The sequence below is a fragment of the Aethalodelphis obliquidens genome, unplaced genomic scaffold (assembly GCF_003676395.1).
Source record: "Aethalodelphis obliquidens isolate GAN/ISIS:26980383/991018 unplaced genomic scaffold, ASM367639v1 scaffold1, whole genome shotgun sequence".
Classification (NCBI taxonomy): Eukaryota; Metazoa; Chordata; class Mammalia; order Artiodactyla; family Delphinidae; genus Aethalodelphis; species Aethalodelphis obliquidens.
In genome coordinates, this window is record NW_020837945.1 from 54,671,719 (window position 1) to 54,686,351 (window position 14,633).

General features: G+C 44.4%; 1 long non-coding RNA gene across 1 annotated transcript; it reads left to right on the plus strand.

Moving 5' to 3' along the window:
- Positions 1-812: 812 nt before the first annotated feature.
- On the plus strand, positions 813-1,935 carry LOC113619476 (uncharacterized). Its single transcript, XR_003432401.1, has 2 exons — positions 813-1,363; positions 1,551-1,935. It is a non-coding gene; the product is annotated as an uncharacterized LOC113619476 (long non-coding RNA).
- Positions 1,936-14,633: the final 12,698 nt, after the last annotated feature.

The following is a 14,633-nucleotide window of genomic DNA, read 5'->3' on the forward strand; positions in this document are numbered from 1 at the left end:
TTTTTTTTGGTACGTGGGCCTCTCACTGTTGTGGCCGCTCCCGTTGCAGAGCACATGCTCCAGACGCGCAGGCTCAGCGGCCATGGCTCACGGGCCCAGCTGCTCCGCGGCATGTGGGATCTTCCCGGACCGGGGCACGAACCCGTGTCCCCTGCATCGGCAGGCGGACTCTCAACCACCGTGCCACCAGGGAAGCCCAAAACACAGATTCTGATTCCATCATTCTAGAGTGGGGCCTGAGAGTCTGCATTTCTAATAAGCTCCCTGGTGATGAAGATGCACCAATCTATGCACCAATCTGTAAGTAGCAAGGGACAAGAGGACAACAGTGCCTTAGTGCTGGTGACATTTGGCCTCTAATACTTGTTCATAATAATAGCTAACAATGCACTGAATGTTAACAACGAGAAAGAAGTCACAACACTAGTAAGGAACGTTGCTAGAAACTGTCTGTAAACCCCATGCTCTTTCCACTGCTCCAGCCTGGCTCACTGCACGGTAGAGGCGAATGGGGGACCTCCAGCCCTCACAGCCCAACACGAGGTCCCGACCCCTAGCAGCCCAGGTGCACGACCTGGCTTAACTGCCAAGCAGAACCTTCTGGAAGGAGGCTTGGCCTCGTACAGTGAAAAGCAGTCCAGGATTTAAAAGAAATACATTTGGCATTTCCAGACCCTGGGATGAACAGGCTAGTCTTTCTGTTCAGCCAATCTGCCTGACTGGGCAGAAATGAACTACCTGGATGAATGAAAGTAGGAGAACATCTATCTGATTGAAACACTGTTGTTGCTATACAAAATACAGTAGCCAGATGAACTGCTCCTCCAGGGCAGATGTGGGATGTTTCCCCATAGCTCACAGCACTCCCTGGTGTCTCCTGAAATCCCCAGAAGATAGATCCTCAGGACGTGGTGCTGACTCCTGCCTTTGCTTCCCCAACTGACAGCTAGTAAAACATGGGCCTGCGATGAACAAAACCTCCAGAGAGGAACCGTATATTTCAAGCATTTTTTGTCTCTGAAAAGAAGCCTGGAAACTTCTGTGACGTATGTTTATCATCTCAGTCTTTGTGCTGATTGGACCTGGGTGACCGTGGACCTGCATGATTGGGAAGAAACACAATCAGCTTTTCAGACATGTCTACACCTGGAAAGCTTCACAAAAGAGTTTTTTCTCTTTGGCTTCCTTTCTGAACCGTTTTTGTTGTAGAGCTCCAGGCAGAAGCAGCTCTGAGCGAAACTGGGCACAAGGGAAATTTCTCTCTGACATTTTCCCACCTTTTCCATCTGGATCCTCTCTTCCTGCCCTCCACTCCCTCCAGCCTCCTCCACTTCCAATACTGAATTCCAACCACAGGCACAGGGTGAGTATAATATTTGCAGAGGAGGGAGGAAGTGGGAACAACCACTTGGATATTGTAGTGATCCGTATTTATTTTCTACATTGATGAAAAATTAGTCATTTTTTAAGTTGTCGCAAAACAAATAGAATCATGACTTATGTTTTACAATTTATGTAACTGATTTTATGTACTTTTAATTTTTTATCAGATTTCTGACAGTTAAAAATCATTTCCCCTTCCAGAAAGATGAAGGATCACGTTTCCCCCTTCTGCCCAGCTGCAGCCATCTGGGAGCATAGCGTTGCACATTGTTCTTCCTGTGCAGTGTTGAAATAAGTTTCTTGGCCCAAGATGGAGCTGCTTCTGCCCAGGGTGCCATGTCAGCAAAGCAAAACTTAGACAACTTTTGTGTCCCTGGAAATGTTCCACTTGATCAGAAAGGTGGTTCCCCAAACACGAAGCCAACTCTGGGGTCTCTACTTACTTCCTTGTTCCTTCTTTAGCCTACAAAAGCTTCCTGCCTTCCGCCCCATTTTGACGTTCTGACTGTTCACTTCATGAAGTATCAAATAAAGTTTGTTTGTATCACCTAAGTTGTCTTCTTTGGTCATTTTTAACAGTAGTAATCAGTTACTTGTAACTATTAACTGGTGAAAACTCAGGTTGTGTACAACAAGGACCTACTGTATAGCACAGGGAACTCTGCTCAATGTTATGTGGCAGCCTGTATGGGAAGGGAGTCGGGGGAGAATGGATACATGTATATGCATGGCTGAGTTGTTTGCTGTGCACCTGAAACTATCACACATTGTTAATCGGCTATACTCCAATATAAAATAAAAAGTTAAAGAAAAAAAGCTATTATAAAAAGAAAGAAAGAAAACTCAGGTGGTATGGATCCCAAAGACTAGAAGACCTGTGGGGATGGAGGACTACCTGGTAGGAGGCCTTGAAAAAGAGTCAAGTGAGAAACGAGATGGCCCCAGGACACTTGCATGGGCCAATGTAGGCTTAGAAGAGGGCAGTGGGGAAGTAGGAAATTGACCGACCACCGCTAAGGAGACATTATTAATACGTGTGTCTATCGAGTGGAGGTGAAGATTAAGGAAACAGCAGCCAAGAAGTCTCCTGGGTAGACCTGGGTGACTTTGGGTAGACATTGGAGCCATGTGCCATAAGGAATACAGAATGAGTAGGTCTGAGAAAAGGAAGGAAGGGTGATTTTAACTGGGACATATTAGCAACTTTGTGGTGCATCTGTGACATCCAAATGGGGATGTCCAATGGGTCAGGAGAGAAGCGGGAGCTGGAGATACATGCTTGAGTCCTCTGTGTATGTGCTTTGCTGAAATCATGGAAATCGAATGAGTGTAGCTGACTTGGGGAATTGATGTGCCCTACATTGCCTTTTGAGGCAGGAAGAACCATTAGGTGAATCATATGAAATTGCCAATACTTAACTGTTTTCTGACTGTCAAGAAAAGAATTTCATATGGTTCAAACGAAGATTAGCCCCATCTTTATACTTCATGAGATTATTTTTACCCTCTGCAATATTGTAGTACATATAAGAAATACGTATTTGGTCATTAGATGACCAAAAGGTATTTCTCTGTATTTCTCATATGTATTTGGTCTTTGTCCTGGCTCACGGATCCCCAAACCCTTTTGATCTCTTGTCCTCAGTTCCTGAAATTGCTTCACAGCCATAAAGGTAAAATAGGTTTCTTGTTATTCATAATAAACTCCTTTCCACTACAACTGGGTTTATATTAATGAGGTGACTAAGGATGGGAACTTGTTGCTAGGGGAACCGACCATGAATAGAGGAACTTTCAGTTCATCCCCTGATTTCCAGGGAGGGGAGAGGGGCTGAAGATTGAGTTCAATCACCATGGCCAATGATTCAATCAGTTATGCCTAGGTAATGAAGCCTCCCTAAAAACCCAAAAGGAGAGGGTTTTGAGAGCTTCCATGTTGGGGAACCGGAATGCTTCCACGGGTTCCAACTCCGTGAGGACAGAAGCTCCTCTGTTCTGGACCTCGCCCTATGTATCTCCTCATTCTGGCTGTTGATTCATGTCTTTTAGTATTCTTTGTAATAAACTGGTAATCTAGTGAGGAAATGGGTTTCCTGAGTTCTGTGAGCTGTTCCAGCAAATTAATGAAACCCAAGTAGGGGGCTATGGGGACCTCAGACTTATAGCCAGTGGGTCAGAAGCAGGGGTAACAACCTGGGCTCACAACTGGTGTTTTGTGGTCTGATACTATCTCACGGCGGATCATGTTAGAATCGTGTTGACTTCTAGGACACCCGGCTGGTGTCCTAAGTATTGCTTGGTGGTGGTGGTGGGAATCCCCTGACCACACACATTGGAAATTGGGTTCAGAAGCCAAAATGCCCTCATCAACCAAAAATGGCGATTTAGATACTCGACCTCTTGTGCAGATAGAGGAAATAACAAAAGAGTTGGGTGAGCTACTGGGCAGAGACTGGAAAACTCGGGCTGCAGCCTGATAATCTGAGGGCCTTGCCAGTGTCAGGCAGGAGAAGGTCAGCCACACTGAGGCAGGAGTGTGCTGATGACCTGCTCGACTGCACTGCCAAGAAGGGGTTTATTCTCGGGGAAGAGTTCCTACACACCCTCAGGAGAAACAAGCCCTCCGTCTTCCTTTTAGTGAAGCCCAGGGAGACAGTCATTAGCAAAAGAGCCACCTGCAGGTAAGTCAAAAGTGTTTAGGTCTGAAGAGGGTGAGTGGAGATTTTCAGGCTGGGCTTCCTCTGATTGGGGATGGTCCAGCCTCTCTCTAGGCCAAGGAGAAGAATTCAGCAAGCCAGCTCACCTTGGAGCAAATGAGAGCATCCTTGTACTCCAAGTGTAGGTCTCCCCTGCTCCACGAGTCCCATTCTTCCAGCATCCCTTGAGAAAGAAGGAGTTTATCTCATATCTTCCGTTGAGTCGTCCACCAGGCAGATGTTCTTTCACATTACACGTTATTGCCATTCCTCTGACCGCTGTTCATGTTATTGATGGTCACAGGATGGACCACCTGAACTCCAGTGTTCCTTAATAGAATGTTGCGTCCCACATGTGGTCAATACAGAGGAAGAAACATGGAAGTCACTCACACTTTCCCTTACTTCTATTCTTCAAAATGCTACTATATAAGGCGGTATAATTATATAAAATGTTCTTGAAAGGCTGTGTATAACTAAAGGGACTTTTACTGAGGGAGGAGCTTTTTTATTTTGCCTCCATGTTTCTGTTGAGAGGCAATTCTCCATGAACATTGCACATTTCTGAACTATCTGGCTTCTCTAAGCAAAGACATTTACAGCCAAATTAAGAATTTTTGATCCAGCAATTCCATTCCTGGGTATTTATCTGAAGAAAATGAAACCACTAATTTGAAAAGATGTATGTTCCCCCATTGTAAGCAGCTCTTTTCAGGAGGCCCTGTGTCGTACGACTTTAACAATAGTTATATATATATACACACACACATAATGTTTTTTTATTATGGTAAAAGTCACATAATATAAAACATACTATTTTAGCCATATTTAACTGTACAGTTCAGTAGCACTAAGTACATTCACATTGTTGTGCCACTCTCACCATCATCCATCTTTTGAATTTTTCACCTTCCTAAACTGAAATTCTGTCCCCATTAAACACTAACTCCCCATTCCTCCTTCCCCCACGCCCCCGGCCCCTGGCATCTACCAATGTACTTTTTGACTCAATGAATTTGACTATTCTAGGTACCTCATATAAATGGAATCAAACAGTATTTAACAAAGCTATATTTTAACTTAACCTTTACACCAGGTGCCCTCATGCTTCACTAACCTCTGGACCAAGCACACCCTTCAAATCTTTTGATCACACAATGCCTTGCTTAATGTGTTGATTCTTTTCTTAAATTAAAGAAGTAGAAATGATGAATAAGTAATTAACGGTGGACTAGATCTTCTCCCCAGATTCCCCTCCAGTAATCTTGTGAGCAAACTGCATGAACAAGATAGCATCTAAAGAAAGATCACAAGTATTCAGCAAGTCTGCACACAGTGAAAGATGACGAAGGTTGTGGCCCCCTCCCTGAATGATTAATAGTGACTAGCTTCCCCTTTCTCCCTTTAAAAACTTTCATGGTTGGGCAGAATCTTCGGAGTTGGTTCTCGGATACAAGCCCACTTCTCCCCAGGTTGCCAGCCTCCTGAATAAAGCAACCTCTCCTTTTCTAACCAACATTCGTCTTTGTATTGGCTTTTGAGCAGCGAGCAGCCGAACCTGAGTTTGGTAATACCATGTTCATTGACACATTATTTTCAATAGCCAGGATGTGGAAGCAGCCTAAATGTCCATCAATGGACAAATGGATAATGAAGGTGTGGTATATATATAGCATGGTATACTATTTAGCCACAAAAAAGAATGAAATCGGGCTTCCCTGGTGGCGCAGTGGTTGAGAGTCCGCCTGCCATTGCAGGGGACACGGGTTCGTGCCCCTGGTCCGGGAAGATCCCACATGCCGCAGAGCGGCTGGGCCCATGAGCCATGACCGTTGAGCCTATGCGTCCGGAGCCTGTTCTCCACAACAGGAGAGGCCACAAGAGTGAGAGGCCGGCGTACCGAAAAAAAAAAAACAACAACCCATATGATCTTACTTATATGTAGAATTTAAAACAACAACAACAATAACAACAGCAAAAACCCAAGCTCATAGATATCGAGAATGGATTGGTGGCTGTCAGAGGCACGAGGTGGAGGGGCTGGGAGAAATGGGTGTAGGGAGTCAAAAGTTACAAACTTCTAGTTTTAAAATAAATAAGTCCCAGGGATGTGGTGACTATAGGTAATAATACTGTATTGCATATTTGAAATTTGCTTGAGAGAGAAAATCTTAAAAGTTGTCATCACAAGGAAAAAGATTTCGTTGTAACTATGCATACTGACAGGTATTAACTAGACTTATTGTGGTGAACATTTTGCCATATATACAAATATCAAACTATTATATTGTATACCTGAAACTAATATAATGTTATATGTCAATTATACCTCAATTAAAAAAAACACTTAAAATAATAATAAAGAGAATATTTGTATAAGGAGACATTCTGGGATACTGAAACTTGTCAACATCTCCCTCCCTAGAGATATTTCAAGGTGGAAAAGATAAAGACTTCCTCTTCCTCTACCCAAAGAAGAGTAGCTTCAATTCCAGATTACAGTTAGGTTTTTTCTCTTTCCTGAGGAGATGATATGCAGGCCACCAGTAGCCCTCTGATGCAAAATCAGAGTTTCCTAACCGTGGGAATCCTCTCTAATAATGCTCCCCACTGTATGCAGAGCCCTCATTTAGCCCTCACTGCATAGCCCTGAGGGCAATATTGTCCAAACGTCACGCTGCTTTTGCTGAGAGCAATCAATGGTCTTTGTCTCTGACACAGAAGTCTCATTTTTTTTTCTGTGTATATGTATATATACACAAATAGTCACATATATGTATATAGGTCTATTAGATTGATATATATTTATATAAAAATATATATCATGGTACACATAAATAAAAGTGTGGCAGGCTAACTTGTTAGTCTGCAGGTAAAATAAAAGTCTCAGACCCTTCATAAATTCCGACTTAGTTTTATATGTAGATTCCTCTAAGGAAATCCTTTCCCATTTAGAAGGATTATCCTGGCCTGGGATCCATCCCATCTTTCCCTCAGAAAATAGTAGGAATGGGGACGTTTAGGATCGTTCAGGGCGGACTTGGCATCCACGTCCAAAAAGGTTATTAGCGCTGCTCCTATAGGTGTGGATTGTCTCCTCACTACTCAAGGTCAGCCCGTAGGTAACCTTTGGATCAAGTACATTACACCTTCACAGGTAATAAGGCCTTAGGACAATCATTAGTATCGACAACAGAAAGTCCCAGAACTTACTGAGGAGGAGACCCTGTTTCCTCATGGCGCCACTAACCCTGCACAGCTCGCACCCCCCTAGGAGTCTGAACACTTACCTCTACCTCGAGCACCTTTGGAAATTCTTTGTTCCTCTTCCAGCTTCCAGACCAGGCCTCAGGGCCTGCAGATGTCAAAGGAAGGACAGTTCCTTAGGCTCTACCACTTAATAGCCACCTCTTAGCTACACGAAGACCTGGTAGCTTTGTGAGTGTGCCGACACAGAAAAGCTTCAGTGGCCTTAAAATGAGTGTGTGCTTATCCAGAAATACTTTCTAATTACTACCTGGCTTCCCCTCCCCACCTAGAACATTCTAACAGCCCCCAGCAACTCTCAGCGCTCACAGGAGGCCCAAGCAAGGGAGGATAATTAAGCCCTACACACTTTACAGAAAAATCTCCATCTGTTTATGTCTTCCCTGTCCTGACACTACTTCATGGAAGTTCCCCCAATTTTCAATATTTAAAAGGAAACAAACCAAAAGTAGGTAATGCTTTGCAGTAGGGCTTCATGTTTCTGATCAAGGATCCACTTTCCACTCGCCCACGTTATTCCGGCCTCAAGCCTCCCCACCACATAGTTGCTCATCTCCATCCAGCGAAGTCATTCTGGACCATGTACTGAGATGGTGGCCAGTACGGCAGATTCCAGACTTGCCTTTATGGAGACAGCAAAACTGTTCTAATAATCACCTCCATACTTTCCTCCAGGATGAAATTCACATGATTCTCCCAGTTGTCTGCCCTGTCATTCATTAATACGAAAGATTCCGTGCTAATTCTCCTTCTTCCATCCAGGAAGGAAAAAAAGAGCTCATCCAAGCCCTGTTGTGCAGTACCACCTGCCTATTTGTCCACAGCCAAGTAATGATGGATTTGGAGCTGGGGGGATGAATGGGAATTGTGTTTATTTTATGAGCTGCAGAAAGTTGGCTGGGGAACCCAACGGGAGGCTTAGCCGGAAAAAAATGATTTTATCTTATGCTGTGTGTCTTCTCTTTAGAAAAATACATGGCATTATCCTTTCCTGAGGTTGGGAAAGAAAACAAGGAAGGCGTGTTCTCCAAATGCTGGGTTCAAGGTCTGAGTAGCTTAGGGTGTTAGGCTTTTCTCTGTTTTCAGGGATGCAACACTCCAGCCAAAGGCTGCCTGCTCAGACTAGGCAGTGGCAAAAGGGAGAATGGGCCACACGGGGCCTGGAGGGGCCCTGACAGAGGGTCCCTGGGCCAGCGCTCAGTGACCTGGAGAGGATTCCACACTTTGGGTAATTTTTAGATGGCAGGAAGGAGCAGCTGTCCTCGAAAGCTGAGGCTTTTCCTCACGGCAATATTCTGGCATGCGTTCTCATGGAAGTCACCACAGTTATCTTAATGAGAATTTCACTAAACAATTTAACACAGAACAGCTTTGGAGGATGTTATGAGGAAAAACACCACGTTGGAGTCTTCACTTTAAGTGTTGATTGATTGGCAGGAGACAGTTTCTGGGTTGCTTTCTTGCTAAAGCAGCTTCCGTAGGTTTCAGTTTGTACAAAGTCCAGGCTGACTTAGGTTTGGGAAGAGGGCTTTGGTGTGGGCATTTGAAGAAACATCTCACTGGCCATTCCTGGCTGAAAAGCTATTGGGGAGGAGAGAGAAGCAGAAGAAAAACGATATTAGTGAGGAAAGTTTCTTACTAGTGAAAAGAAATAGTGCCAGCGGAGTCAGAGCCATATAGGATTTTCTTTCTTTTTTTTTTTTTTTTGCAGTACGCGGGCCTCTCACTGTTGTGGCCTCTCCCGTTGCGGAGCAGAGGCTCCGGACGTGCAGGCTCAGCGGCCATGGCTCACGGGCCTAGCCCCTCCGTGGCACATGGGATCTTCCTGGACTGGGGCACGAACCCGTGTCCCCTGCATCGGCAGGCGGACTTTCAACCACTGCGCCACCAGGCAAGCCCACCAAATAGGATTTTGTTCTTAGTGTAGCCATACCCATATGTCTCATTTCTCACTCTCTTTTTAGGTATTAATTAACTTATTAAGTAATTTGTAAATTTTTTTTCGACATATGATTGACATGTAACATTATATTGGTTTTAGGTGTGCCACATAATGATTTGATATATGTATACAGTTGTCCCTCAGTATTCGTTGGAGATTGGTTCCAGGACCCCCCTTGGATACCCAAATCCATGGGTGCTCAAGTCCCTTATGTAAAATGGTGTAGTATTTGCATATAATCTAATCACATCCTCCTATACACTTTTAATCATCTCTAGATTACTTACAGTACCAATACAATGTAAATGCTCTGTAACTAGTTGTAATACAACGTAAATGCTATGTAAATAGTTGTATGGCCAATTCAAGTTTTGCTTTTTGGAACTTCCTGGAAATTTTTTTTTAATTAAAAGATTTTTCACCCACAGTTGGTTGAATCCAGAGGTACGGAATCCATGGGTAGGGAGGGTGGGCTGTATGTTGCAAAATGTTCAACACGATAAGTTTAATTAACATGCATCAACACACATAGTCACTACTTTTATTTTCTTGTGATGACAACTTTCAAGATTTACTCTCTTAGAAGCTTTCAAACGCACAGTACAGTATTGCTAACTATAGTCGCCACGCTGCATGTTATTACATCCCAGGACTTGTTAATCTTATAACTGGAACTTTGTACCTTTTGACCCCCTTTTCACATTTCACTCACACCCGCAACAGCCTGCCTCTGGCAACACCCAGTCTGTTCTCTGTAACTACGAGCACATTTATTTCTCCCTCTTTTTATGCCACGTGAGAAGAGGCTGAGCATGATAAGGCAGGAGAATACAGAGGGAAGTTGTTTGGGAGCGCTAGAAAGGCAAAGTAAAGCTGTCCCTTTATATTGCTCTAACAGCCCAGGCAGTGGGTCCCTGTCCACGCTGGGTGAGCCAAGGACCCCTGCCTGCTAACCCATGCAGCGCCTTTGTTCAAATTAGAGAATGGCAGTGAGGCTGGATGAGCAGAGCAAGGTCTGAACTTCAGCCTCTCTGCACCCCCTTGGGATAGTACCCTGAACACTCATAGCACTGGAGAGAAGCCCCTGTGGCTGAGGAAAGACCCATGAACTTGAGTGTCTTCCCTGAGGTCAGTCTTCCTGGGAGTCCCAGCCCTCCAGCCTGGAACACAGAGCCAGGACTTCAGGGCGACCCAATTAGATGATGGCAAATGTCACAGCCACATAGTGCCTTTTTCCCCCCTTCTTCTGTAAGAAGCCCTTTCCCCTCAGAGGCCACTGTAATTAACCTGAGAGAGAACAAGCCATCCTTCTAGTCAAACAAGAAGCTCCTATCACAGTTGACATCTTCAAATGGAAATCCCGTTTTCAGGGATTTCATGTATATGTCCTTCCGTGTGAAAATCCTTATAGGTGATGTTAAAAAAAAAAAAGAAAGAAAAGCCATATTAATATTCCAGTGTGCCTCTACCCCATCCTAACAGATCTAACAGTTCTAACAGTTCAGATCTAACAGTTCAGAAATCTATACGAAGGAGCTGCTCTCCTCATTAAGGAATCAGACAATGACAATCCCATTGTCTGAGCCAGAGTGGGTGCAGAGCTGTGAGCTGCTTTGTCTAAATGCCACAAATTGTTATAGTTTTGCTCTGCACTTCAGTATTGGCGTCATCACCCTTTAATGGGCCAGAAGCCTCTGCTGTAACATTCAAAAGGAGTAACAACATTCTTGGTCCCTGTCCAGTTTTCAGTATAATTATTTGTCAGAATCATATTAACCTGATATATGACAAACCCGTAAAATGGATTCATTTAGGTATCCAGGAGTCCTCCCTCATTAACTCTGATATTTATAGCTATGGCTTTGATGCTACAATCCCTCCTCCTGTGAAACACAGAGCAGGGATGTCAGATTTCCCTGAAGCTGTTGGGGCGGGGAGTCATTTGTTATCTAGTATTGCAAAGAGGGGCAGAAGAAATCTGGCCTCGAGTCCAGGCCCCCATGAACCTTGATTGGCTCCTCTGACAATTCCTCTCTTTTTAGGGCAGGGGAAAAAAACTAAAACTAAACACTTGTACACAAATCCTAAAGGTTTAATAACTTTCCCAAGGTAATGAGGAAGGACCAATGACTCCGAAGTATTCAGAGAGCTGGTTCTGTAATCAGACTTCCTGGAATCAGATCCTGGCTTTACCACTTACCATACTAGCTTGGGCAAGATGCTGAATTTCCTTAGACCTCAGTTTCCGCATCTGTAAAATGGGGATTGTTGAGGGGATCCAAAGAATTAACACATAGAAAGTGCTTAGGACAATTTTTGGCCCATAACAAGTGCAAAATAAATGTTACTTCAATTATGATTACAATTGCTATTACTACCTTGGGCCACAGCGAAACTGAGTTTTTGCCCTACAGGTCTACAGTGTAGCACAGTCGCTTTCGCACCACATTCTAGGGAGCACTGGGCTTGAGCAGAGGTGACCCAGGGACCCCAGAGGTGGAGGTGGGGTAGCTGTGGAAACTGCAGGGGCAAAGGCCCATCAGAAGCATTCCCCATATTCTTTAGTCAGAACCTTGATGCCTCCACCCATTTCAAGTATTGGAATCCTAGATGAGTTTTCATTTAAACAGTGGGTTCTGGGACTGAAATAAAACAGATTGAAAACTGCAGCTCCAGATACCTGTGACCTGTTCAAGTCCCCCAGCTAATCTAAGGGGCCCTATGAGCACTTGTCTCTGCTGCTCACCCCAAATTCATAAAACTGTGATCACGAGGCCGTTAGAAGTTTTCTTTTACTTTTCATTTTTTGGGAGTGACATGGCTGGGACTTTGAATCCCTGGTATTGCCGGAGGCTAAGGGTGTTTCTGAGGGTTTGTAAATGGCAGTGTTGGAAATGTTGTCCATGATGACAACCAGAGCTGTGAGCTTCTATTGCATCGGGACGATCAGAGATGAGCTGTTAATAGTGATGGGGTCTGAGTTCACCGTGGTGTTTCTCCTGTTGCCGTCTTCATGGACGAGCTTGTTGCAGGAATCCAAGGTCCACCGTGTTCTCAGATTGTCCACCTATCTCCTGGAGACCAAGCATCAGGCTTTTGCAGTCAGCTCACACTCTTGGAGAGGGCCCTGTTTGACTCCCACAAATCCCTTTAGGATTGATTCATTAATTCTGAACAATAATGAGAATGCAGTGAAGCCTTTTCTACTCATTCCAAAAGATCCTAGTAAACACCAATTTCATCCCATCATCTGCTTCCTCAGAACTTTAGTTTCTCCCCTGTAAGTCTGTTGGATAAAGTTCAAATTCTTCAGCCTGACTTCTAGGCTGACCTAACCCAACTAACCTTAACTTTCTGATACAGCAGGCAAGTTTTATCACCACCCTCCATGTCATCTGTTCCCCACTCTCTCCACCTTTCCAAAGCTGATTCATTGTTAAAGAACCATCCCTGAGCGCTCTTTTCTTCTGAGCCTTCTCTTGACTACTCAAAACACAACTTCTCCCTTCTTTGATCTACAACTGTGTGTTCTGTCTGCTTTGCTCACTTAGGCCATTATTCCATGATGGCAGTTCTAGGAGTAAAGAGATGATGCATTAGACACACCATCAAGGAAGGTCAGTTGCAGTTACCAAGACAGGATCCCAAAGAGTGGCATCTGGACTGGGGAGACGGAGTACCGCTAATCTGACTCTCCCAGCACTCATGTATAAGTCAGAACGCTCATTGTAAAGAGATGCAGGTCATTCACATGAGCAGAATGCATGGGTCCCCTATCCTGGGCTCTTTTCTCCCTCCTTCAATATGTCAGGGAAGCTTAACTGGTCATCAGGAGGTTGACTAGACATCTCAGCAAAGAAGGGAAATCGCTTTGTGAACTATTTAATATGGATTACAGTGAGAACTGGCTACACCCCTCTGCCCCCTAGCAGGAATGGGGCCCCTACTGACCAAATGCTCTGGTCCCCAAATTCAGTGTCTCTCCATTGGATATTGTCATCAACAGTGAAAATATCTGCTTCTCTTTTCCCCCATTTTTCTAAGCTCATAGGACTTATTTTTTCCCTTCTACGACTCATTAATTTTATCCTTTTATTCAAGAAATATTTGTTGAACATCATTTGCTATGTACCAAATGCTAGGAATATAAAAGTGAGCAATACCCTGGATACTTCCACACCACTGGCTTTACTACAGTCAAATTTTGATAAAGATCTAAAAGCCATTCTTTCTTTTTAAGATGACTTTGGTATATTTAATCTGATCCATTTAGGCCTTGATACCAGAGTTTTGCGTAACACCATTACCTGACTTTCCTGAGTGAATAGCTTATTGCCTCAATAGTATTTTAAGCTCCTAGAAGGCAGAGAACAACTCAGTATTTCACATGTATCCCTTATAGTAGGTAAGGTATGTTGTGCACACAGTAAGAATTAAATATTTGTCTCTCTACAAGAGATACCATGTTTCTTACCAGCCATAAGGCAAGAGTGGGGGCAGCTTTACCTAGTTTTATTTCAGAAATTCCCCAACCAATGGCCCACATTAAATCCAGCCAGCAGACATATTTTATTTGGTCTACAGACAGTTATGGTTTTGTTTTTTCTTTTAAATTGAGCCAACATTTAAAAAGGTGAGATCGCTCTCTCTCTCTCTCTCTCTCTCTCTCTCTCTCTCTCTCTCTCTGTCTCACACACACACACACACACACACACACACACACACACACACACACACCCCTAGAATTCCAAGCTCCTTTGGATTTTCAGCTTCCTTTGAAAAACTGGAAGACCTACAACTCTTGGTCTCATACCCACTGAGCAAAAGTGCTGGCACGGAAGTATGCAGGACCACTTCAGAGAGCAAATGTTCCCGGTAGGCTGCAGTCTCTGTCACTGTGTTTCATCACACTTGGCCTGCCTCACTTACATAACAGCTGAATCTTGAGTCGTTTGAGTCTGTGGCCTCTGTTTTACACGAAGCCAGTATATTGGGAAAGGGGAGAGGAAATAGCCCCCCTCGACCCACAGAAAGAGGATCACTCTGAGCCAGCCCTGAGTTTCCCGGCGCTCTGGACATGAGGACAATCTGGCCGCTGGGCCTGCACCTTGGACCTGGGCCTTCCTTACGGTTAGTGTTCTCTGGAATGTGGATGCTCCCTGTTGAGGAGACTACTGGGGCTCCAAATGGCCTGTCTCATTGAATCCAAGTTCTCTGCCTCTCCAGCCCAGCCTGGACCCCGTCTAAGCGGTGTTCTGGCTCGTTGCGTGCTGACTACCCTCAAGTGCTGCCAAGGCAACCTGCTGGCCTCGCTGTCCCCTCCCCCATACCTGTCACCTGCTGGC